Source organism: Lemur catta, chromosome 17, assembly GCF_020740605.2.
Source record: "Lemur catta isolate mLemCat1 chromosome 17, mLemCat1.pri, whole genome shotgun sequence".
In the NCBI taxonomy this organism is placed as follows: domain Eukaryota; kingdom Metazoa; phylum Chordata; class Mammalia; order Primates; family Lemuridae; genus Lemur; species Lemur catta.
In genome coordinates this window covers 28,765,405-28,777,261 of record NC_059144.1, presented here as the reverse complement: position 1 = coordinate 28,777,261, position 11,857 = coordinate 28,765,405, and positions in this window count along the sequence as shown.

The following is an 11,857-nucleotide window of genomic DNA, read 5'->3' as shown; positions in this document are numbered from 1 at the left end:
GAAGAATACAATAATAGTGAAAATGTTTAAAATATTGCAAGAATTACCAAAATGTGATAGCGGCATTAAGCAAACACATGCTGTTAGAAAAATGGTGCTGACAGACTTGTTTGGTGCAGAGTTGCCACAAACCTTCAATTTATGAAAAACCACAATATCTGTGAAGTACAATAAAGTGAAATACAATCAAACGTGGCATGCCTATATCTCCATTTTATTGAGTCTGTTTCTGGAGATTTATTTTGTTCGTTTGTTTGGGACATATTTCCCTGTTTCTTTATTTTCCTTGACTCTTTGTGTTGGTATCTGTGCGTTAGAAAAAGCAACCACTTCTCCCCATCTTCACAGACTGCCCTTGTTAGAGGAGGAAACCCTCATCAGTCAGTCTGGTCAAGATTTTGGGGGCCTCTCAACCCTTCATGCTCTCGTTATTCCCAGTGGCCCCCAAGGCATCTTGATCATGCTAGGTCTCATCAGTGTTCTAAGACAGATGAGACAGAAGTCAGTTCCTTGGGCAGGCCCTGAAAAATTTGGAATGTTGACAACATGGTTCAACTCTTTCCCTCCCCAGGGAGAAGCTGGGAGCTGGTTTTTCCTTGTGATTGTATGATGCTGTGCTAGGGGTAGGGGTCATGGTGAGAATGTGTCTCAAATTTTCCCACTGGCTTCAGTGTGGCTGGTTTCAGAGCACAGGAGATTCTCAGTCAGTTTCTGGATTTCTCAAAAAGGGAATTTGTCTGTGTATTGTTGTGGAGTTAGTGTGTACAAGGGAGAAGGTCTAGGGCTTCCTATTTCACCATCTTGCTGATGTCACCCTTACCATGATGTCTGTATTTTCAATGATGAACATACATTATTTTTATAGCCAGGTAAATTGTTATTTTCTGAAAGCAGTGACTAATGAGAGATAGTTGAAATTTTAAAATGAGATCATTGTATTATGAACTAACAAGGTTATAGAAAGTAGGCTGCAGAACGGAAAGAATCCAGATTTTTACAGTTTTCTCCAGTTAACAGGTAGCTCATTCCTGCTTCCAAATGCTATGGAACTAGAGAGGAGGCAGAAGAGGCCACAGTAAAGTCTGATGTCCCAGATGAGACAACGCTGCTTACTCTTTCTGCCAACACAGATGCTTCTTTTTGTATCTAGCCCAGCAAAGCATTACATGGTATGTTTAGGTCCCTTGAAGCCTGAGCATGGACCCTGACAACATAGAAATTTACTGAAGTCCTGTATTCCTAGAAAACAGTGAGGGTTAAGAAATCCCTGTACTTTTGTGTTCTGGGAAACAAACGGTACTTACTTCAAAGACTCCCCATGTCCCCATATGACTTAGATAAAACTCGAAGATGCCCCCTTGTTTACCTGGACAAGGTCAGACACAGACCCTCCAAATTTCCATTCTTTGCCTCACAGATGATTAGCTGAGCAGCTTGTCCTCAGTGATCAAGCAGAACAGAATGCTCGTTAACCAAACTCTCCTTCCCCTGGGCCCTGAACTATGGCCCAACCTCAATCGGGGCCAGCACACAAGTCCTCCTTGGTAGCCCCTCCTGAGAAGAGGCTGACCTTGGGTGGAATATTCTCTGATCTACTTTCTGATAATGCCACTCCCATTCATCCCATTTTCTAGCCTCATTTGCTCCTCCCTATAAAAGGAAAACTATTTTTTTCCCTAACCCTTGAGACACTTGCAACTCTTGTGGTCAGAGTTCTCCCTAGGTAGCCACATTCCCCCACCTTTACAGTAATCTTTTTGAATCAAGTCTGTCCTTACTAAGTCCAGATTTATTTTTGCTTTTGTTTTTGACACCACACACATAAGGAAGAAAACCAAGCAAAAACAAAACCTGAATTCCACTTTGGGGTCAGAATGGGAGTCAGTAAGGACATCTGCCCACAACAGGAAGTTCCTGAACACAATGCTTAGTTGAAAATAAGGCACCACAATGGGTGGAACCAAAGCAACAATAACTCAGGGTGGAGAGATGTAAAATGGGGAATGAAAAGTGCATGTTGTGAGATTCAAGAGAACAGGGCATCATCTGCAAAACCCAACTCTGGGTTCTTTCCCTGGGAAAGAAGATTTAAGCACACAGACTAAGAAGAGGGCCCATGTTGTATAAAGTTAAAGCTGGAAAAAAATAATTTTTCTTTATTGCACTTAAACTACATATGTAGAGAAAAAAACTGTTCTAGGAGATTAGCCTACTATGTTTTTGCAAAATCTGTGTAGGATTTCTTTGGTTTGCCAGTTTTCTTGAAACATTATTTTGTGTGTGTTTTTTTCTTCCAACCCCGCATTTTCAAGCTCAAGTTGTTCTGGTGAACAAAGCAAGACTCTTTGATCTTGTTTGACACTTTATGCAGAGCAGAATTTCAGCTATCTGGAAAAACTGATGTTCCACCCGTAGGAGGATTATTAAAAGGCATAAAACTTTATAATCATTAAGCAAAAACAGCCTGGTAGTTATACCTATTAAGGATAATTATAGCATGTAAGCTTAAGAGCATAAATTGGCCAAGTGGATAATTTAATCTGGCAGACATCAAAATCACATTTAAATGTTGGAGAAAGGAGATAAAACACACAGAGGTAGTTGGATTGGTAGTGGGTTTTAAACACCTTTCCAAGGCTTAAAAATATTTTCTTTAATTTCTTATTCGCTTCCCTGCTTTGAGTCAGGTTTATCTGAAATCATGGCTTTTTGGAAAACTTTGTTCCCACGCAGATGCAGTTATAGTCACTTCAGTTATTATTGCCATTCTACTGGGAACATTTCACAGTAGCTAAGTTTCAGAAAACTGATCAAATACAGAACTCGGTTCATATCTTACAAGTAGCTGACATTTCTTTAAGAAAGACTTTACATAGTGGGGCCTCCTTTTTCTCATATGTAACACAGGGAGTTTGTATTAGATATTTGTTTAGGACAGAGAGTCTCTAGGCAATAACAGGCCTTGAGCCGTAGTCAACACATAATGGAATTTAAATAGCCATGATCAAACTCTCTTCCCTGCTGGTCTTGGCTTAGTTAATACCTACCCATGTCTCTGATCTCAGCACAAGTGTCATTTCCTGAGGGCTGTAATTTTACAGAGTCATTTATTTTATTAATATCTTGGATCTCCACTAGCCTAGGAGCTCCACAAAGGCAGAGATAATGCTGAGGTTTGCTCACCTTGCATCCCCTGGTACTAGCGCAATGCTTGCCCCAGAGTAGATGCTCCATAAATATTTGTTAAATGCAGAATGAATGAGAGGACAAGGGTCCCTAGGGGAAAACTGATAATGGAGGTCCATGGTGGTGCAAACACAGGAGCAAACACTAGAACAGATGACCTGTTACTAAGGATTTTTTTTGAAACTCCCACTCAATGGTTGTAGCAGGAAGTGCTCTTCCTCAAGCCTGTTCACGCTCACCCTTCAAGGCCATCAACCCAGCGTATGCCCACTGACATCAGGATACCTGGTGGTGAGTTCACTTGGCCTTCTTAGTCTAGATTCTCTAAGCTTTAGAACGTCTCCAATTTTGAGAACAAACACTGATCATTATTTCCAGGTATATTCTTTAGGAATTAAGATGTTGTTTTCTTTCCCTTTTTATGGTGAAAAATTTCAAACCTACAGAAAAGTTGAAAAAATAGGACTGTGAATACCCTTCACCTAGAATCACTAATTATCAACATTTGCCAATTTGCTTTATATTTCTCTTGATACACGTGTATGTTTTCTTTCTTTTGCTGAACCAACTGAAAAGTAAGTTATAGATGTCATATTTTACCCCTAAATATTTTACCATGTATCTCCTAAGAATAAAAACATTCTCCTACATAACTGTCATACCGTTTTCACAGCCAAAACATTTCACATCGATACAAAAATCTAACATGCATTTCTCTATTTGTTTCAACAATGTCCTTTATAGCATTGTTTTTCTGTTTTTGTGTGTGTTTTTTAGCTCCAAATCTAATAAAGGATCATGTATTTCATTTAGTTTCACCATGTCTACTTATTCTCCCTTGATCTAGAACAGTTCCTTTCACCTTGTTGGTTTGGTCTTTGTTAGACTTGAACATCTTTGGAGGGTCCAGGCTGGCTATTTCATGGAACGTTCTGGCCTGTATATGGGTTATTACATTGCTAGTTGGAAATGGCAATTTTTCAAATGTTATCATTCTGTCTATATTCTCTATTACTTAGCTGGCATTCCTCAGCGAAGAATTGCTTTCTCCAGCACCTCCTGGCTTCTCTTCTTCTTCCTCCCCCTCCTCTTCTTCCTCCTCCATACCATCATGTTTGTTCACACTCCATCAGAGAATGCAAGTCATATGGCCTAGCCCAAAGTCCGTGGGTGGGGAAGTCTGTTCCTCCTACAATGGGAAGGAGTGTGCGTGACTACTGGCTGAACAGTCATTCAAGCTCTCACAACACCGAAAGTCACTGGCATTTTATAACTATTATTTTCCATCTGTAAAATGGGAGGAACATCACCAATTTAATTCTAAGAGAGGTAGTAGGTGATTAACAGTCCGTGCTATGATAGGTGACAATGGGGAAGACAGTGTGACCATGGGCACCTATAAGAAGCGAAAAAAATGCTATTTCAAAGCTTGCTTGCCAGTTCTGTACAAGCCTGAACTCTGAAGGATGAGGAAGAGAGAATTTTTGCATCTGAAATTTCTTATGCATAGCTAACTCCTTAGTCCGGAGATCATAAAAGCACACCACCAAAGGGTTAGATCCCTTTGCAGACTAAGGTGGACATCCACAGTCTGTCTAGAGATGAGGGGTGGCTGGCTGGGGTGTTCAGAACTCCCGAGAAGAAGCCTTTCCCTTAGGAGCTTTGACAACAAACTGCCTTCCTGCTCCTCATGCTGAAAGAACCCATGGAAGGTCCCCTAGAAACTCGGGGTGAAAGGGGGTTTAGAGCTTCGGTGTCACTGAAAGGTCCCTGTTGCCTCAAGGTTGAGGAAAGCAGCAGATGCTCAAACCCTATTTTTTTTTTTTAATTTTTCACCGTGGATGGGGGCGGGGCTGCATCCGGGTCCAGGTGAAACCCCGCCCCTGGCGTGCCACAACCCCACCCCCAGCTGAAACCACTTCTAAACCAATTCAAATGTCCTGGGGCATCCATCTTGGAAGAATCACAGTTCTTTTTGCACATGCACGCGCGCGCGCACACACACACACACACACACACGCATGGAAAGGAACGGGGGGGGGGGGTGCAAGCAATGGTGTGTTGGAGGCAGAAGTACAGGCTCACAAGAGCCGATTGTTAAATTTGCAGGAATTTTGCAAGCCAGTTGAAATCATGCTGAAATAGGCCATCGTGGAAATATTTACACCACAGGGATTGACAACTGCTGCAGATCAGGGCTTTCCACCCTGAGAAGGTGTTTATTAAACATTTATCAGCATGCCACTAGCTGGAATGGGGTATAATGTTCCACCATATCTATGGGGTAGTTAGAGAAATGAATGGTTTGCTCCCCCCCTCTCCTGTGGGTTCCAATCCATTTAAGGCACCGTATGGGATCAGCTGTATTACTCAGGATGTCAGGCTGCAAGGTGTGGCAGGTCAGCAGGCTCCACACCTGGCCTGAACTTCTAGGCACAGCATGAAAGACACCCACCCCCACTCCCCATATGGAGGGACATCTGACTTAACGCTCCGTTATGGAAATAGGCAGGAAGGAGAATAGGTATTTGTCTCTAACGTTCACTTGAATTTAGTTTCAGAGCGTGGACATGTGTTTTATCTTATTTTATTCAATCATAAGGGAAAGGATGAGGCTTTAGTTTTCTGCCTGCGTGGTGGGACATCAGTCACTAAAATTAGCCACTCTTAACTTGTGTCTCCAAAGATTCTAGTTTAAGAAGGTGGACTGGTGTCACTTAACCTAATCACAATGACAAAGATAAAGATGAGGACAATAAACATTTATTAAGCACTAGCTGTGGGCCAAGCACTGTGCTCAGCACTTTATATGCATGATTGCAATTAATTCCTACAGCTATGAATTATCGATTAGCATGCCTGCTGTACCTATAAAAATCAGAGCCTTGGGGAGGTACATAACTTGCCCGAGGACACACAGCTGCTATGCAGTGCAGGTAGGTCCTAACCTATGTTTCTAACTGCATGTATATCCATGCCCTGAGCCTGTCACTCTGATTCCAGGTAAAGTTGTCTATGTTTCGAGGTATGTGTGTGTAGCAAACTGGGTATAGTGGAGGGAGTATTGGGGTGGGTGGGTGAGGCCTTTCATATCTGGTAAGGCCTTGGCTACTGCTGTCTTTAAGTATCTTGCTTATTTATTTGTTCCCACACTGATTGTTGGTTTCCCCATTAGAATGTGAGCCCTAAGCTACTTATTACTCATTGCCTTCTTTCCTCCCTTTCTTTCCTAGTTTAAACAATTCCATTTATTACTTCGCATTCTTATTTTGCATTATTTTTCTTCTGCCACCACACACCATAATTTCTAAGTGGATCTACCAGTGCCAAGGTGTCAGTGGTCTCTCTCTGTGTGGGAGCTCTTGGGAAGGGTGATTGTCAGATAGATGCTGGACCTAGGGCCCAGCAGTCTAATTTCTGTGTTTTATTGTTAACTGCTTAGTCACACCATTCTTCTTGGAGGAGGAAGGTGGATAAAAGGCTAGAGTGGATATGAAGTTTGGGGGAAGAGAAAGGAGAGGCCGTGGGGGTGGGTAATTACCTTGGATAAATTCCTGATGCTTTTAGTAACTCATCGCTAGCACCAAGAATCAGCAAAGCTATTTGTCCATGGTGTGGATTTGCGCTGTTAATGGTGTGGATTGCAAGTAAGGCAAATTGACTAGAGGAAGGAGGGTTAGTATCTATTGAGAGCCCACTGTGTGCACTTTGTTAGTCATTTCATTTACTCTCTTAAATTTAAACTCATTCAAAATCCATTGAGGTCAGTACCATTACCTTCATATGAAAGAAAGTGAAATAGAATCTCAAAATCTTTTAGCAACTCACCTAAGGTCATTCAGCCCAAGTCTGGGGAAGAGACTTCCTTGGTGAAAGCTAGGTGCGGATAGTGTTTTCTTTCAACCTCCTTTGGTATATGATGGTGTCAGTGACTCCACAAGATATGCCATCTTCCCCCAAGGAACAGTTGTCCTGTGTATCTGGAGAGAGAAGTGAGAATTTGGCTTAGTAACTGCCTTGTCCACTTGAGTATGGTTTTGTAGCCTAATCAGAAATCTCCTTCTTTTCACCCCATTATTGTGAATTGAAGAAAAATCACAATTTTGTTGGGTTTTATAGAAGATGGTATCACCCACAAATGTGACAAATAATCACATTGCACCGTTACTTTTTCCCAACAATATGGGCAGGTGGATGACTTCCAGCAGCCCTGGGTAAAGAGGTATTAACTCAATGTCAGACCTGTTGCAAGTGAATTCAGTGAGAACGTACAGAAGTCATCAGGGTCATACGTAAGCAGCAGTGGCAGGGGCTTAGAACCGCTTTTTTGTTCAGCATGTCCTCAGCAGGATGTTGGTTATTTTCCCCCTAATTATCCTTTGAGATCCTTGCACACATAGCTTACCAACCTCCAGGGGTGGGTTGGTGAGAACCATCTCACCAATGCATTGTTTCCTAATATTTATCAAAAACCTAGCTAAGAAAAAGAGCTGAAGAAGGACGGCTCAGAGGATGTTTGGGCCACTGCTTCCTCCAGCTCCTTTCTGGTTAGGTTTGAGACCTGTGCACCTGGGCTGACATACTGCCAGCCCTCGGAGGGCTGTTGCTAAACTTCCCTTCCATGCAGTGCCAACACATCCCTCACAACACCTTAGAAAACAGTCCAAGAAACTCTTCCCCTGTTTTTCCTATAAATTGGTGTCTAGATGTAGAGGCGTAAGTGAATATAGGTGTTATATTTTTGAAAAAGCAATCTCATGGATGATGTTGTGCACTTTCATTGGGAGGTTCATAATTCTCTAATTCTCTCTCTCTCGTTTTTCCTTTTTTGATGATCGTTGCCTGGATTGATGTAAGACTTTAAAAGCTTGTTTTGACCACTCTGTGGGAGGAGGAAGGCTTGGAGAGGGCAAGCGTGGATGTTGAGGAGGCTGTAGTAGTTGTCCAGAAGGCAGTGGTGATGGAGATGGGATGGATTTCAGGGATTTTGGAGGCAGAATTGACAGGACTTATGGTTGGGTTGGATGTCGGGGGTGTGAAGAGTAGGGAGAGGAAGGAGCTCGGGAGGACCAATAGCTCCTGGCCTTAGTAACTGGCTGGGTGGTGATGCTATTTCTTGAGATGACTGGGGAAGAGCCAGGTTTGAGTGTTAAATAAAGAATACAGTTCGAATCCATTTTGAATGCTGTTTGGGATACTCAATGGAGGTGTTGCGGAGGCAGCTGTGTGTACATCTAGAAGCCAAGGAGAGAGGAGGCCACAAGATGAATGTGTGGGAGACTTTAGCACAGGCAGCATTTAGAGCCATGGGGGTGTGAGATTGCCTATGGAAAGTGGGGGAATAGAAGAGAAGTGGTCCCAAGACACAGCAGCCCAAGGGGCCACAGCATGTGGAGGGGAAGTGGAGGAGGGAAGGCCAGGTGAGGGGGTTTAGAAGGAGCAGCAGCGAGCTAGGAGAAAAGCCAGGAGAATGTAGGGCCGCAGATGCCAGATAGCAGGGTGTCCTAACAATGCATGATCGACTGGGAGAAGAGGTGCTGAGAAGTCAAAGGGGATGGGGACAGAGAGATGACCATTTGGCAGCACAGAGACCGTGGTGAGCTTGCCAAGAGCACCTTCTGCGGACTGGTGAGGCAGAAGTCAGCCAGCAAGTGGGTCAAAGAAAGAACTAGTGGGAGCAGCTGGGAACAGTGTGTAAACAACACAACGACACGTCCGGGAAATTTTGCTGTGAGGAGGAACAGAGAATATTGTGTGCCTTCTTAGCAATTGGCATCTTTTCATCATACAAGAATGACAGATTAGTTTAACTGACCGGGCTTTGTTCTCCTCTTTGGCTAGATGAACACAGTAAATTTGTGGCCCACCCGTAACAAGAATGTAGGATTTTATGGTGTACACTATTCAATTCTGGCTCAATTTTATGTTCCCACTCTTGTTTTTCATTCTATTTTGACTCCTGCTTTTGATTAACTCCATCCTGTTGGATTTTTTTTTTTTTTTTAGAGACAGAGTTTTGCTCTGTCATCCAGGCTGGAGTGTAGTGGCATCATCATAGCTCACTGCAGCCTTGATCTCCTGGGCTCAAGCAGTCCTCCTATCTCACCCTCCCAAGTAGCTGGGACTACAGGTGCACACCACCACACCTGGCTCAAGAGAGTCTTTGTTTCTAACATGCTCTCAGGTGATGCTGATAGTACTTTGTGTGGACCTACTTTGCATAGGCCACCAGGGACTGCTCCAGAACAACACACTCAGCCCCTCTGGATTCCTTAAATGGGCCTTCATCTCAGCTCATCATCTGGCAGAAGTGAGAGCTGCCATGGTTAATGCAAGAACACACCTGAATTTGTAAAAGTCTGCTCCAGATTAGAAGGGATAGACTTATTAGTGAGCATTACATAACTTTCCAATCCTGTTTATTTAAAAATGTAAGCTTGATTCCATCTTGGGTGCCCTGATTAGATTGCATCGTGGCGTTTGATCCCACAGTACTCTCCTTCTCTCTTCCTTTGAAGAATCACGTGCCTGACACTATTAGTCTTGTTAGGCAGAGCCCTGTTACCCAGTGGCTTCAGAAGCTCTTCCAGCTAAGAGCAGCTTTCTGGTGGTGGGGTCGGGGGTGCTATGAGAATTGGCTCACTAATGACGTGGAGGTGCAGGCTGCATAGTGACTGGCAAAGTCGTGGATAAAAGGATGACACAGGTATCTTTCAGGGACAAGCTTTGGGGCTAAAGACTCCATTTCTAGAAGCAGGACAGAGTCAGGAAGCCTGGGCCCCCCAGAAATGTTAGCCTGAGATAGGGATTGCGGCTGCTCCACCTCTCCCCACCCCAGATCCACTGGCCCCCACTTTGTTCTGAGAAGGCCTCGGATCTTTCCCAGCACCCCAGGGTTCCACCTCGTTAATGCAGCTTTGCTCCAGGAGGATTTGGCAATTAATCTGTCACTGTGTCACCATAGCAACATCTTTACGTATCTCAAATGCCACGAGCTCAAGGGGCCAGGATTTGGAAAACTGCTTTACCCAGTGCCCTAGCTAGTGATTAACAAAGGATTATGTTGTAGAACACGGGGCAGGCTGGTTGGTTCCAGGGCAAAGAAGGCTTAGGGAACTGATCATTTCTGCTCCTTTAGAAGGGACTGAGTTTCCATTAGAAGATTAGAGACCAGCAGACCCCTTCTGGCCTCATGGGACACATTATGGCCTCCAAGGGGCACTGAAAGAGAAATCCTCCGCTCTCTTCCCCTCCCAGTCTTTCCCTCTTTCATTCATTTACTTAACAACTTTTGAGAGCAACCAAAGATGCAGAGAGTTGATTCATTCGCCTCAATTCCTGGGTGTGCGCTGGTCCATATAAGGCCACTCTCTTGTTTTGCTTCCTTTCATTTCATTTCATTTCGCCTTCTCATCCCTGACTCCACACATATTTTCCTCCCTGTGATAGGTGTTTTCCACTGGGTTTCCTAGAAGCAGGGCCTGAGACAGAGATTCTTGTTTAAGTGACTCACTGCAGGAGAACTCTCAGGAAACACTGGCTGGGGAGCAGGAGAGGGCAGGTGCTAAGGAAGAAGTGGGCTGGGGCTACGTCTGGCCTCAGCCTGGCGCTGGAACCTGAGTGACATCGCAGAGCTGCTTCCCCCTTCCCTGGCCTGCTGCCCCCACCTGCAGGCAAGGGGACAGGCCTGCCAGCAGTGGGGCCCCGGGCTGCCAGCCAGGCAGCTCCCCTCCCCCGGAGGGCACCTTGAGACATTATTAGCATAGCAGTTATGGGGGATGGTGACACCAGAAGATTAAAAGAGACTGGTTGGGAGACTGAGAACTACAACAGGCAGTCACTGTCATGTGCTTAATAAATGTCCATGGGAGTGTATCTATCATTGCTCACTCGAAAAACATATATTGAAACCCTACTCTGTGCCTACTTCTATTCTATTATAAAAGCTAGGAGGTTAGAGTAATAATGAAAACAGACAGGGTCACTCTCTTCCCCAGGCTGTAGTTAAGAGGAAGATATAGATATTAAACACAAATGAATATTCCAGAATCCCAAGTGTGATACGTGCTGAGAAGCAGCAGCTTAGGTGTGACAGGAGATCACAGTGGGGGGCAGATTGCATGGGGGTGGGGGGTGAAGGGAGGGGTGTTTACCCTGCAACCTAGGGAGAAGTAGGCTGAGCCAAGCAGAGAGCGGGAGGGAGGGAACGGCGCCAGCAACCTCCCAAGGTAAAGAAAGAGCTCTGTGAGTTCTGGGAATGGAAAGGTCAGCACGGCCAGACACAGTGACAAGGGGGAGAAGGACACGAGAACAGCGAGGAAGGGGCCCGTGGCAGTGGATGCCAGGCCTCCGAGATCACATTTAGGACTAGCTCTCAGCAGAAGTTCAGTGGAAGTCCTTGAAGGCTTTGGGCAGGGAAGGGGCATGATCACTACAGCGGCTCAAGGGAGGTGCCTGGTTTGGAGAAGGGAGGAATGGAAGCTGGGGTGCTTGTAGAGGTCCAGGGACAGGGTGGTGGCTGTGGCCAGGAGGAGAAGCAGCCAGGGAGGAAATTTCAGAGGGAGCAGTGAGGTGTTGCTGGGGACTTGGGTGGGGGGTGAGGAGAAGACAGGGGTGCAGGTCCACTCCCAGGTGCACAGAGGTGCCATTTCCTGAGGGGGAGGTGACAGGC